This window comes from Leptidea sinapis, chromosome 20 (genome assembly GCF_905404315.1).
Source record: "Leptidea sinapis chromosome 20, ilLepSina1.1, whole genome shotgun sequence".
Lineage (NCBI taxonomy): Eukaryota > Metazoa > Arthropoda > Insecta > Lepidoptera > Pieridae > Leptidea > Leptidea sinapis.
The window spans coordinates 7,087,249-7,098,619 of NC_066284.1; the positions used below are offsets into that span (position 1 = coordinate 7,087,249).

Consider the following 11,371-nt stretch of genomic DNA (forward strand, 5'->3'; position numbering starts at 1 on the left):
TTATACATTTTTCAAATTTATTTACAAATTAATTAATAAATGGCCATATTTCACGCTTTGGGTCGATAGAAGTTGTCATAAATACGTTTGTTTACAATCTATTTGACGAAGTAGTTGTATGCGTATGGGTAGGCTGCGCCCACGTAAGGGTTAGCGTAGTAACCGGAGCCATAATACGCACTGGCTGCAGCTGGGAAGACAGCTGGAGCGGTGTAAGCCAGAACTTGAGGATCCGGCTTGGGGTTGGCGAAAGCTACCGCCAGCAGGGCGAAGAAAGCGATCTGAAATTAAACAGTACTTATTAGTAAAGCGTTGTCAAATAAGATCATTACAAACCAGAGATTGCATTTTACTATGTGATTAGGGTTATATTATACATAATATATTATATATCGTAAATTTTATGCTTTACGGCTCGGATTATTTTGTCGCTGTTATAGGCAGATGCTCACATTGTTCCATCATCTCCCCACATAAAAATACATTATCTGATATCTAATGAGAAAATATCCCTGTAAGAGATCTTTTGTTAGACTATTGTCAACCATAAACCATCACAGTGTGAAGGAGTAATATATATATACATGTTATGCGTCATCTATTGGTAAGCGCACGCTTCTTATCATTCAAGGTTGAAACAGTTATCAGAAGTAATAGAGTAGCCAAGTGATTTTCTTGCCTGTTCTTCCCACACAAAGAAGAACAACGACAAATAATACTGCTTTATCAGAACGGCGCCTATATCTGCCGTGAAGCAGTAATGTTTAAGCATTCCTGTGTTTCGGTCTGAAGGGCGCCGTAGCTAGTGAATTTTTTGGCCAAATGAGACTTGAGATCTTATGTCTCAAGGTGACAAGTGCAGTTGTAGTGCTGCTCAGAATTTTTGGATTTTTCAATCATCTTGAGCGGCACTAAATTCTACTACATCAGCTGAACGTCCTGCTTGTCTCGTCCTTTATTTTCATAAAAAAAAATTGTTTATATTGAAATTGAATCGAACTATAAAAAAAATATTTTGGGAGGGATGGATCGTTAGTTATCGCCAGAATACGTTGGTTGAGGGTAGCGCAGGACCAATCCTCGTGGGGATCCTTGTGGGAGGCCTATGTCCACCAGTGGACGTCTTCCGGCTGATGTGAGACAAAATTTAATTGAAATGTTAAGACAAGACTCGCAGGTAATTCATTTCATCATTCAGACGCGCGGCAATATACAGCAAAATTCAATAAACAGATGCCTTAGTTACAGACCAATGTGCTCAGAAGGTTGTTGGTACAAATGAATGTCACCGAATCTTCAATATCTCGTAACCCTTCTTAACCTACGAGTATATCGTTCAACAATGAGTCGATGCTATTAATAGAATAAAATTTCTTAATAGTTTTGAAGTGAAAATGTGTCACTATTTTCGGCACAATGCCCTTATTTTGAAGTTGTATAAATATATCTTAAGGATTCACAAATGTATAGTATGTAAATACATAAAATATATTTTGTTAAGATATTTGAGAATTGCTAATATTATAATTTATCACAGAATTAATTGAGCAACGGTTACTAATAAACCAATTCTTTTAGTAAATTTAACTTGTTCCGAAAAAGAAATTTATTGTTTTTATACGCTTTATATTAGCTTCACCGTTATGTTTGTATGTATGTTTGTAACCGACTTCTTTGGGCGCGATTTTGACCCACTTTAAACGGCTAGATTCCGTTCAAACTTTGTAGATTTATCGAGAACCGATGACATTACACTAATTTGACTAAAAAATGAAAAATAAATAATAATTAAAAAAAACTAAAAAGCACACTTTATATAAAATTCAACTAAAAATAGAAAATAAATTTAAATTGAAAATAGTGTAAAAAAGAATATATTTTATTGTAAAAAAAGCGTGAGTTGCTTTTTAAGATATTATTAAAATAATAATTCTTCTACACCCCACGCTTTTTATAAAATTCAACTAAAAATAGAAAATAAATTAAAATTGAAAATAGTGTAAAAAAAAATATATTTTATTGTAAAAAAAGCGTGGGTTGCTTTTTAAGATATTAAAATAATAATTCTCCTACACCCCACGCTTTTTTTTACAATAAAATATATTTTTTTTTTCACTATTTTCAATTTAAATTTATTTTCTATTTTTATTTGAATTTTATAAAAAGCGTGCTTTATAGTTTTTTAACAATTTTTTTAAGTCTCACACCAGAATAGAGACTGTTTAAAAAAAACTCGCATAAGAATGTTAGAACAGAATTCAACCTCAACAGAACCTCCTAAATACTTTTGTAACGATTACAATTATTTCTAGCATTAGCAACTAGACCCTTTTTTTTATTAAGGCTATTGCGTAAATTGGAGCACTAGGCTCATAGTAGCCAATGTTTAATCGCAGTATGTTGCTTTTAAAATAGAAAGTCGTCACATTTTATACTTCTCACACTATCAAAATTAACCTGAAGTCGGGTGGCGAGACTAGCAAAGTGTGACAAAAAAAAAGATAGTGAGTCAAACATTTTTTTGTAGTAATAAATAAATAATCTGTAACTTACGAATCTGAAGAACATTGTGAAGTTTCTTGGGATTGCTACTGTCAAGTGATGCTGATCTGAGAGTTGCTCCAGTATATATACAACTATAACATAGACCACGCCCGCCCGCGACAATGGCGCGTCCTTGATCTTCAGTAATGTATTCGGTGTAATAACGACACTTATATTAATCACAATATCCGCATTAGGCGTTCCTAACAAGCAGCCAGTCATTATGAGAATCTATACAAAACAATAACTAGCTAAAGTATAGCTTTGACAAACTACATTTGATTTGACAATAGATAAAAGGCTGATTTGTAAGCGTATGAATTCCATTTTTCCCTATGCGAGCTTCTGCAAAACGCGCCATCCATAGTTATCAGATGGTGCAAATCTGTAGACCTTAAGTTGAATGTTTCTAAAAGCATAGTCTTCTTTACGAGAAGGAAAACCAATTACAAGCTACGGTAAGGTAGATGATAAATCACTTGAATGAAAAACATAAGTTAAGTCTCACCAGTGGAAGGATCCTTTGCACAGGATGCCGGCTAGATTATGGGTAGCACAATGGTGTCTATTTCTGCCATGAACCAGTAATGTGTAAATATTACTGTGTTTCGGTCTGAATGGCGCCGTAGCTAGTAAAATTACTGGGAAACTGAGACTTAACTTCCTAAGTCTCAAGATGAAGAACGTCATTGTAGTGCCGCTCAGAATTGTTGGGTTTTTCAAGAATCCTGAGCGGCACTGCATTGTGATGGGCGTATCAATTACCGTCAAATCAGGTGAACGTTCTGCTTGTCTCGTCCCTTATATTCATAAAAGAATGTATCTAGGAAAGTATTCATAAGACAAAATCTAAAGCCACCCGGGCACTCATGATCTGCAAACGTTTAGCTGGGCTTTCCCCCAGAATCCTTCGTGAAATCTACTTATTGGTGGTTAGGCAATGTGTGAGCAAGAGTTATAACGTAGCGGTGAAGCTACGCCTTACAAATAAATGACTATCATACCGAAAATGAGGGACAAGGCCTGATAGTTAGCCTGGATATAGCAAAGGCCTTTAATCGTGTATGGCACAAGGGACTTCTCTCAAAATTTTCATCATTAAGCCTCCTGAGAGTTTTTGCAAGTGGACCTCCAGCTTCCTCACTTGGCGCAGCATACAAGGTGTTATCGACGGTTATTATATATTATACGGACTCAAATCCCAAGCCCGTAAACGTTGGAGATCCCCAAGGCTGTGTGCTGTCCCCTACAACCTGTTTCTACTGCATACCAATGTATGTTGGAGGTGGCCAACATATCATTCTATGACCAGACAACAGCACTGGTGATGCCGTATACACGGGTCATGCAGGTCTCTCTCGGGAAATCGTCGATCAGTGCCGGGAGAAACTTGTGTCTTCTATCAAGTCCTCTCTTGAGAAAGTCGTAGAATAGGGTAAATTGAACCTTGTCGAATTTAACCCCGAGAAGACCCAAGTTTGTGCGTTTCCCACAAAAAAAGCCATTTCTCTTATCACCGCTCTTCGAGAACACCCCCCTTAAAGCCTCGCCTAGTATAAATTGAATACTGGAGTATTTCTGTCATCTCTGGTCTAGCACACCCCAGTATCAGCTTGATTCATTTGACCGCATGCAATGCAGTGCAGCTCGAATTGTCGGGGATCCAGTGCTATGTAAACGGCTGGATCACTTCGCGTTGCGTAGAGACGTCGCTTCATTGTGTGACTTCTATCTCATTAATACGGGGAGTGTTACGAAGAGCTGTTTTATCTGATTCCTGTCGCCTATTTCCACCTAAACATGACACGCCATAAATTAGGATATCATCCCCACCATCTGGATGTGGCGATCCTCCACAGTGTGGTTTTCAAGGAAGGATGTTTTTCTTTCTTCCATGTACTACAGAGCTATGGAATGGCATGTGCGGTGTTTCCGGGAAGATACGAAATGGGTACCTTCAAAAGAGTGCGTACACCTTCCTTAAAGGCCGGCAACGCTCCTGTGATTCCTCTGGTATGAAAACCAGGTGACCCGTAGATACGCTCGTCTGTCCTCCTTTTCCTAAAAATATACCATTAAGTGCTATGCGGATGGCTCCTCGTTCTTTCTGCTAAAAATCGCGAAGAACAATTTTTTTTGACCTTTGACCTCGACTAAATTTTTTTCCATACATGGAAATGATGGGGAACTTAAAAATCTTATTTATAATTATATTTTGAACAATTTTACTGATATTAAGCTTGTTGTGATTTTATGCACCGTCACACTCATTTTTTGGTCTAGATTGACCGGACTATAAATAAAACGGTATAGGTAACTTGTTTTATGGTAAGAATTCGCGAATGATCAATTTAGCTTCTAGAGTGCGGAACATATTTATTGTGTTTTATTACACATTTCATTATAGACTTTACTTTGTTGTGTCGATAAGTATATTCACGTGGAAACAACTATTTCTCAATTTGTAATTCTAATGTTTATCATGGAGATACATTGTAGCGTGTAATTTAATATAAAATATTCTGAAATGCATACGAATATCTGCAATTATAAGCTGTTTTAATTAAGATTAATAACTCTTTTTATGGCGCTTTATATGGCGTAAAAAATACTTTATTACGATAATTCAAACTTTATTTCTTAAATGTAACGGAAACCATAATTTTGAAACCGTTGGTAAGTGTTTGTTTGATAAAACCAATTTTAAATGAACTTTTAAGGAGTATGCTATGTATGTATGGGCACCTAGCCAGAATGGTGGAAAGCCACTGAAGACCCCATACACATTCTTCTGGAATGCGAAGCCATTGCCAGAATCAGGCTGGGGTGTCTTAAAATAACTTCAATCAAAGCAGAGGACGTGCCCTGCCTGGACCCTCTGAGGATCCTACGCCTTCTAAAAGAAATAGGTCTCGAGGATATAATTTAAATCTCGTCACAGTAACACGTATCCTAGTTAGTAGCCTCGATTCTCGTCCTTAAGTTAAGTTTGAGAACAGGCGCGCTAGCGCAAGAAGGGGGCACAATAGATCCTAGGATTTAAAATCTCCAAATCATAATAATAATAATGTATTAGCGATAGGGTGCCCAGAAAATTTGTTCTAATTATTTATAGACAGTAGTACAATACTAAATAGATACCTAATATTAGAATGTAAGACAAGAAATGAATAGATATTAATAATAACTATAATTATGCAGTAATTTAAGTGGTTTTAAAGTCACAGATTGAGTTTTTTGTACACGTATACGATAGGTACTTGCTTAAAAAACATTTCTTGGCGGTTGGCTAAAAAAAAATAATTTCAAAAAGGTATGGACTATGGAACGAATGCCTGTGCGAGTCTGGCACGCAATTGGCTTGGTCGGTTTTTTTTTAATATTTGGGAATGCGCTTTATGAGCAGTCCGTGTAAAAATTAGTATTGTTAAGTGTAACGTGTCAGCATTATTAAACAGTTAAACAATTTTAATGATAGAAGCTTATTAATAAAATAATGGCCGCAATTACCTATTATTTATTTTAGTATATTTTTTATTATGAAAATACGGGACGAGACGAGCAGGACGTTCAGCTGATGGTAATTGATACGCCCTTTCCCATTACAATGCAGTGCTGCTCAGGAAGAATCCTGAATGAAGTAAAAATCCTTTTCAAGAATGAAAAGCGAAAAAGTGAAAAATTCTGAGCGGTACTACAATTGCGCTCGTCATCTTGAGACATAAGATGTTAAGTCTCATTTGCCCAGTAATTTCACTAGCTATGGCGCCCTTCAGACCGAAACACAATAGTAATGTTTACACATTACTATTTCACGGCAGAAATAGGCGTCGTTACCCATAATCAAGCCGGCATCCTGTGGAAAGGAGCCTCCCACTGGTATATTTTCAGTTGCAAATTGCACTTATATGTTTAAAGTATGTACAGAATTGAAAAAAATATGGTTGCCCACTCTCAGGCAACCGCAACAGTAAGGTCATCTATTTTTTTATAATTTTAATATAGCATACTTTTTAAATTCTTTTATTTAGACCTTCCTCGAGAACCATTCTATCTATTGTTGAAAACAGAATGAAAATCAGTGCAGTAGTTTTTGAATCTATAGCGAACAGACAGACGGAGAAACGCGGCGGAGGACTTTGTCTTGAACCGACTTCAAAAAAGGAGGAGGTTTTCAATTAGACTGTATTTTTTATTTTGTTACCTAGTTACCAGAACTTTCCACTGCGTGCACCAATTTTTATGATCTCTCACCAGCACCAGCTTTGGTGCTTCCCGTGTTGTCCCATTGCAATTTGGTCCAGATCTGACAGTGGCTTCCATAAAAAAACCATAAATGTCTTCAATTTGCATTGAGTATGTGCAAATTATATCTATTGTTTTGGAATAGTTTTTTGGAAGTTGTTTTTTTTCTTAAATTTTTTTGTATAATATGTAGTGATAATTGAAAATAAATTATTATAAAAATTCTATTTTTAAAATTATAATATCATTTAGATAATTTATGAAATATTATTATTTTATATTTTACTAGCTGACCCGGCAAACGTTGTTTGCCATATAATATTTGTAAAAAGTATGGAGAAATTTCAGGATACGCTTTTAAATATTGTTTCACGTAATAGTTCCACGATGCATATTATTAAAAGTGGCTTAGATTCAGAATACTACTCATGATCCATTTTCCTGACGATTTTAGCTTACCAGCATCACCCGGCTTGAAGTTCGAGAGAACGAAGAGAACTTCCTATAAAGCGAGCTAATGCCAGCGGTGTTATTATTGTCAGACATCAGGAGATTCATGTTTTCTTACGACGGAACTAATTTGAACTGAAGCTAAACCTATTTAGCTTTCAGTGTTTTGAAAACAATAACATGCTTGTGTAAATATCATTTGTTGATTCGTTCATATATCATTCCGTGAGGTAATGCAGAAAACGACAACAGGCTCCCGAAACTTCTTTATATCTATACTTCTATTCAAATTCAAATATCGATACTCCAGTTCCAAAGAGTAACAATTCAGAAAAGGATTCTCAAACAAAATTAAAAAAACAACTCGAGTTGTTACTGTATGAAACGAAACTATCCTTACTTTTAAAGAAAAATTGGTAGAAACAATTAAACCGACACAAATTGACTTGTTCCTCTTTGGTAATGTTGGGTTTTTCTTGGTTGGGTCTTTCGTATATGGAACAATATCTCATACTTATCACATACTTACTGAATTTTAGAATTTTTACACTTTGGAGCTGTTATTGATATATAATTTTGTGTGTAATTTGTATTTTTGTCGTGTGCTATTTACACACATCTTTTTTAATATTTATTATTTCCAAATGTTACAATGAATATATATATGTATAGTTAGGTACCTTGTTTTAAAAGATATGCAGGTAGGCAAACATTTTTCAAATTACAAAGAGATCAGTTGTATTAATTACAGATTATGCAAACATTTCCTTAATTATGGTTATGTTTTGGAATGCGGCTTTAGTACAGTTCAGTGCAAACCTATATCAATGTGATCTATTGTGATAATCTGATTATATATTTTGCAGTGAGCTGGCGTATTCAAGTGGTTGAAGAATTATACTTCCCAAAGAGAGATTATAGAATCTACACGCTCTGCAATATCTGAGGCCCTAAATTGAGAGGTGTGCTTCCCCACTTAGCCCTAGTGCCTCATGGGCAGTCTTCTTGTTGAAGGCTTGGATTTGGTTAAACCTGGAGTGTTGCTCTAAAGTTTATTACACTCTTGTGAGCATGATGTATCAAGGGTTGATTTAAGCACACTCCTTTTTTATGGAATAGGAAGACAAACTGGTGTAAAGTGATCAGCGCCGTCCACATTCTCTTGCAACACCAGGGGAATTACCGGCTTTTAAGGTACAGGTCTTTGGAATACTAGAGAAGGCAAGAATTGGTGCTAAAAGCACTAATTCTTGTTCATCACCAAGTTCGTGTGCGCATTCATTGCCTTCGATCTATGCATGTCCTGGAACCCATTGAAGCGTAACTCTGTTTATTTCTCCCAGAGAATTCATATAGTCCGACAGTTGTCTACAAGTTTCATTAATTAAGGTAGTGTGTTGTATGTTGTAATACAATTTTTTAACGTATGGGAAATGAAACCACTTAGCTATATTGAAAACATTATTGTATTAACAAAAAACATTATGACACAATTAATGACAAAAACCACAGATTATATTAAAACCTGTTTGCATTTTTTGTCTATGATCAGAGGCACTCGCAAATATGTTGCTAACTCTTTAACCTATTATTTTTTTGTTTGATTGATAGATTACATTGTGATTAATGGCCCACTTGAATATAAGTATTATATTAGTTATGATACAGGCTTAGTAGTATCCATAAGAGCCGTAACTGTATGGAGAAGCAGCGTATCCGCCATAGCCGCTGTAACCACCGTATGACAGGGGATTCGAATATCCGGAGTAGCCATAGTAGTTGGGATACCCTGAGGAGTAGCCGTTGTATCCGTACCCAGAGTACAGTTGGGGCATAGCGGCCGCGAGGGCCAGGACAGCGAACAAAATTATCTGGAAATAGAGAATATTGTAAGGTTTCCAAAGCCTCTAGTTTTTTGGCCACAATCTCAAAAATTATTATAACCCATCCGAAATAATGATTATAATAATATAAAACTAAAGAAACAGATTTAACAAGAAGAATTAAAATAAAAGTCGGTAGAAAAAGTATAATACAAACACGAAGCGTGTGTTAGATACAAAATTTAAAAGATGCCACGCACACAAGAATCTAATAATTGCCGTATTAAAAAGCTATTGTTAATAGGTAGTGCGTTATCTAGTTGGAGACCAATCGTTAATCTAAGTTTGTAGTTTTCTTTATTTTAATTCTTTTTCTATTTTCAATCTTTTGTGTCTTTTTAATTCTCGCCAAGCCTCGAGATATAAATAAATAGCACTACAACTCACCAATTTTCCAAACATCGCTCTAAGCCCGAACCTCTGTACTTCAACCCTCGGTATTCGCAACGTAACTGATATTCCCTTATGATTTTTACAATATTTATACTTCTAGATGTCCTTGAGTTGTAACGCAATAAAATTTACAAATCTACAAAACATCTCATTCGGAATCAATGTAAATTATAAGCAAAGATAAACGAACCACGACGAGTAACACATTTACAATTAGTTTGCCTTTGTTTTTCCTTTGTCTGCCTTGTGAACAGACCTGAGCCGAATATAGTATCGTGGCATTATTTTTATTGTTCCTTGTACTCTAGTTTGGTCTGTGGAACGCACAATAAGAAGCTTTGTAAGGCTGTTGTTTGTACCCATAATATATTCTACATACAAGTCGAGAATATTTCAGATGATGAATGAATGAAAATACGAAATGCTTAATTCATTTCTTGCCTCGCACAGCCACTTTGTGGAATCAACTACCGGCGCCGGTCTTCCCGAACAGATACGACTTAGGGACCTTCAAGAAAAAAGCATACTCCCCACCTTAAAGGCCGGCAACGCATTTCTTAACACACCTGTTGTTGCGGATGTCCATGGGCGGTTGCCTCACCTCTCCCCATCCCGTGAGCCTCTTGCCCGTTTGCCCCCTCTCATATAAAAAAATGCAATAAAAATACATAAAGTTACGTGTATTTGTATATTTTTTTTTAATTTTACTAAGGATTCGCCGACATAGGTTAGTTATTCGGGTGTGTAGTGCATTCCGACTTAAATATTAAAACTATATACTATGACATCAATCATTGAACTTATTATTTTAACAAAATGGCCCAAATATCAGCAATTTAGATTTAAAAGTTGTTTGTTATTCCTCCAGGGTTTTTTATTTATTTATTTATGATTCCTTACAGCTAACAAAAAGAAAAGAGTATATTAAAAATTATACAGAATAGATACGCCAATTAAAAGGAATACTATTAACAGTACAATAAGTATGTGACAAAGTAGTCTAAGACAAAAACGAAAAATACTCGAAAAACTTACAAGAAAAAATTAAATAGAAAGAAAAGAAGAAATCGTATCCATATTGAGTAACTGAAACGGTGAGTAGGTTGTGTGGTGTGAGTAGTGTGAGTGAATGTTAGTAGTGTGAATGAATGTGAGTGGTGTGAGTGAATGTGAGTGTTCGAATATGTTTAAATTAAGATGTGAGACTAATAATTTACCTGGATATACTGATGATTAACTCCTGAAATTTAAACAGTTTAATATGAGGTTTTTGAACCTCAGACGTGATAAGTTGAAAATGTCGACGGAAGAAAATCTCTTATTATATATGTCAGGAATTCGAAATAGAGGTGATTATATAAGATACTTAGTAGAAGCAAAGAGAATGTTAAATAAATTAGTATGCCTAGTACGCAATGTTGGTACCTGGTGATATTTTGTTTAAGATATCTGCACAGTCAAATTTATTATGTAATATATCATAGAATAACATATCAATTACATCTCTCCTATCTTCCAAGGTATCGATTTTATGATAATTACAGGCTTGTTTGTAGTCTAAAGGAATGAATTGAGATATAAAATTCAATTTTTTCATAAATATCTTTTGTATTTTTTCAAGGCGGTCAATATAACATTGATATGCAGGCCTCCAGATAGGACTTGCAAATTCAAGGATGCTTCGCACGTAAGCGTAATATAGCACTTTTAGGCACAAGATGTCATTGAAAGGTTCGCAAGTGCGAAGAATGAACCCTAGATTTTTATAAGCCTTCTGTGTTATTATTTCGATGTGGTTATTATGGGTTAGTTTGCTATCGTGGATCACACCTAAATCCCTTATTTGAGTAATTTTT

The 11,371-nt window shown here is 35.4% G+C and overlaps 2 long non-coding RNA genes across 2 annotated transcripts; both read right to left on the reverse strand.

Moving 5' to 3' along the window:
* Window positions 1-2,684, reverse strand: LOC126970207 (uncharacterized). The gene is made up of 2 exons (XR_007730547.1): window positions 2,554-2,684; window positions 1-281 (listed from the first exon to the last, which is right to left on the reverse strand). It is a non-coding gene; the product is annotated as an uncharacterized LOC126970207 (long non-coding RNA).
* Window positions 2,685-8,687: 6,003 nt separating this feature from the next.
* Window positions 8,688-9,694, reverse strand: LOC126970204 (uncharacterized). The gene is made up of 2 exons (XR_007730545.1): window positions 9,510-9,694; window positions 8,688-9,110 (listed from the first exon to the last, which is right to left on the reverse strand). It is a non-coding gene; the product is annotated as an uncharacterized LOC126970204 (long non-coding RNA).
* Between the last annotated feature and the right edge of the window lie 1,677 nt (window positions 9,695-11,371).